Source organism: Grammomys surdaster, unplaced genomic scaffold, assembly GCF_004785775.1.
Source record: "Grammomys surdaster isolate TR1022 unplaced genomic scaffold, NIH_TR_1.0 354, whole genome shotgun sequence".
Taxonomy (NCBI): domain Eukaryota; kingdom Metazoa; phylum Chordata; class Mammalia; order Rodentia; family Muridae; genus Grammomys; species Grammomys surdaster.
In genome coordinates, this window is record NW_021604773.1 from 559,899 (window position 1) to 563,077 (window position 3,179).

Sequence of the window (3,179 nt, forward strand, 5' to 3'; positions counted from 1 at the left end):
TTTTTTTTTTTAGGTTTTTCGAGACAGGGTTTCTCTGTGTAGTCCTGGCTGCCCTGGAACTCACTCTATAGACCAGGCTGGCCTCGAACTCAGAAATACGCCTGCCTCTGCCTCCCAAGTGCTGGGATTAAAGGCGAGCGCCACCACTGCCTGGCTTTTTTTTTTTTTTAAGGATTTATTTTTTCAATGTGCATTGATTTTTTTTTTTTTTTTGCCTGCGTGTATGCATGTGTAAAGGTGTGAGATCCTCTAGAACTAGGGTTGCAGACAACTTTGAGCTGCCAGGTGGGTGCTGAGAATTGAAGTAAGTAGCCAGTGTTCTAACCACTGAGCCATCTCTTCAGCCCTTTTCAAATATGTGTGTGTGTAATATTTTTGTTTTTGTTTTTTTGTTTTGTTTTTGTTTTGTTTTGGTTTGGTTTGGTTTGGTTTGGTTTGGTTTGGTTTGGTTTGGTTTGGTTTTATTGGAGACAGGGTTTCTCTGTGTAGTCCTGGCTGTCCTGGAACTCACTCTGTAGACTAGGCTGGCCTCAAACTCAGAAATCCACCTGCCTCTGCCTCCCGAGTGCTGGGATAAAAGGCGTGTGCCACCACTGCTGGGCAATATATAATCTTTTTAAAAGAGCAAATGATGCTGGGCCTCAGGGCACATGCCTTTAATCCCTTTGGAGGTAGAGGCAGGAGGATCTCTGTGAGTTTGAGAGCAGCCTGTTCTTCATAGTGAGTTCCAGGACAGCTAGGGCCACATCGAGAGACCCTGTCTATAAATAAATATACAAACAAACAAACAAACAAACAAGCAAACAGCTTTAGAAAGAAAACATAACAGTGGGGGTTTGAATAAGAATGTCCATGGCTGGAGAGATGGTTCAGCCTTTAAGAGCACTGGCTGCTCTTTCAGAGGTCCTGAGCTCAATTCCCAGCAACCACATGGTGCCTCACAACCATTTATAATGAGTTCTGATGCCCACTTCTGACATGAAAGTGTACATGCAGATGGAACACTCACATACATAAAAAAGAATATCCCCTGTAGACTCGGATATTTGAATGCTTGATCCCAATTGGTGGTGTTGTATGGGGAGATTCAGAAAGTGTAGACTTGCTGGAGCAAGCATGTTACTGGGGACCCTGGCACTCGCCCTTCCCAGTTCACTGCCTCTGATTCATGTTTGTGGTTCAAGATATGAGCCCTCATCTTTCTCCTGCTGTCACACTGTCATTGCACCAGGGTGGACTCTAACCCTCTGAAACCATAAACACAAACAAATGCTTCTAATAGTTACCTTGGTCACGGTGTTTGATCATAACAATAGAAGAGTAAATAATATGAAGCTAGAGAGATGATCCAGTGGCTGAGAACACTTGTTCTTACAAAGAACCTGGGTTTGGTTCTCAGCAGCCACATGACTGCTCACAGCTGTCAAGAGTTCCAGTTCCAAGCCGGGCAGTGGTGGCGCATGCCTTTAATCCCAGCACTTGGGAGGCAGAGGCAGGTGGATTTCTGAGTTTGAGGCCAGCCTGATCTACAGAGTGAGTTCCAGGACAGCCAGGGCTACACAGAGAAACCCTGTCTCGAAAAGCCAAAAAACAAAAACAAAAACAAAAACAAAAACAAAGAAACAAACAAAAAACCCTAAGTAACACAACAACACTCAAGGGCTACAGAGATGGCTCAGGGACGAGAGATAGAGAGATAGAGAGTTGGAGATAGAGACAGACTTAGGCTAAGAGATGCTTTTGTGCGCTATGTATTCAGATGCTGATTATTGTGTTCAGACATCTGTTTACAGCCTGGACTATGGTATGGTCAAGCATCTCAGGTGTCAATGTTGTGCAAAAACTGTTTTCCATCACTTCTGATTGGTTAGTTAAGACCAGACTAGCCAATTAGTTGGGCAGAAAAGAATAGGGCTGGGCTTCTGATCCTAGTTGAGGGGGGTCACAGCTGAGAGAGAAGGTATGAGGAGACCAAGTGGAGGGACCAGGAAGAGTGTTGATAAGGACACCCATGGATCAGAGCAAGCCAGGGCAAGACTCAGATGAAAAGTAAAAGACCATGTGGCTGGGAAATAGGCATCCTTAGAGGTTAGAATAGCTCAAAACTTGTCCAGCATAGTGTCAGCAGCTTATTAATAAAAATAGCATGTCTCTCTGTCATTTACTCAGGTGCTAAGCCAGGCCAGAGCTTGCCTGTGAGTAGAAATGTCCTGTAGTTATTGGGGAGCAAAGGGACAGAAGAACCACCCCAACCCTATCCTATTACAGTTATGCTGTAAGTGCTATCAACTTTCTTTTTTTTTTTTAAGATTTATTTATTTATTACATATGAATATACTGTAGCTGTCTTCAGACACATCAGAAGAGGGCATCAGATCTCATTACAGATGGTTGTGAGCCTCCATGTGGTTGCTGGGATTTGAACTCAGGACCTCTGGAAGTACAGTCAGTGCTCTTAACCACTGAGCCATCTCTCCAGCCCCCTGCTATCAACTTTCTTACCCAACTAGAGTCTCCTGATATGGTCACTGGGAATGAAAACCAGGTCCAGGTTGTTTATTTACTACAAACAGTCAGACATTTTATACCCCTATCAGAAACAGGAAATCTAGGCTTATATTTTTCAAAACCTACTTTAATAGGAGTTCTTAAACACTTCAAACTCTCTTATAGCACACAGACCAAAGGTAGGGGAGAAATATGGCTAGCAGGACAAGGGGGACATGGACCTGTTTAGCTGTTCCTTGGGATGATTCCAATCTTTGATGCCAATAGTTCAATCCACTCGAATCAGCAGCAGCAGCAGCTCAATCCAGAAGAAACCGATCAGCATGAGTCTGCAGAGGCTGCAGGAAGCATCCAGAACACCTCCAGAAGTTCTTTGGTGTATTTCTTCCCTAAAAAGTCATGACCAAGGAAGATCAACGAAGATAGCAATGCAAACCATTGTCAGAGGGTCAATAACTAAATCTTGAAAGAAAGAAAGAATTTGTGTCATTAGATTGGCTGGCATAGTGTGGTGGCTACTCCTAGTAGTCGACTGGACGATATCTGGAATGAACTGCAATCCAGAATTGGAAGGCTCATGATTGGAAGATCATCCAGATCTTGAGGCTAGAAGACACAGGTTTTTGGACTGGATCTTGACTTGGTGATTTTTTTTTTTTTTTTTTTTTTTG

At 43.5% G+C, this 3,179-nt stretch overlaps 1 long non-coding RNA gene across 1 annotated transcript in view; it reads right to left on the reverse strand.

Annotated features, from left to right (window-relative positions):
- Positions 1–2,617: 2,617 nt before the first annotated feature.
- Positions 2,618–3,179, reverse strand: part of LOC114631207 — a 2,596-nt gene continuing 2,034 nt past the window's right edge. Inside the window, exon 2 of the long non-coding RNA XR_003712927.1 lies at positions 2,618–2,897. This is a non-coding gene — a long non-coding RNA (uncharacterized LOC114631207). The remainder of the gene's footprint in view (positions 2,898–3,179) is intronic.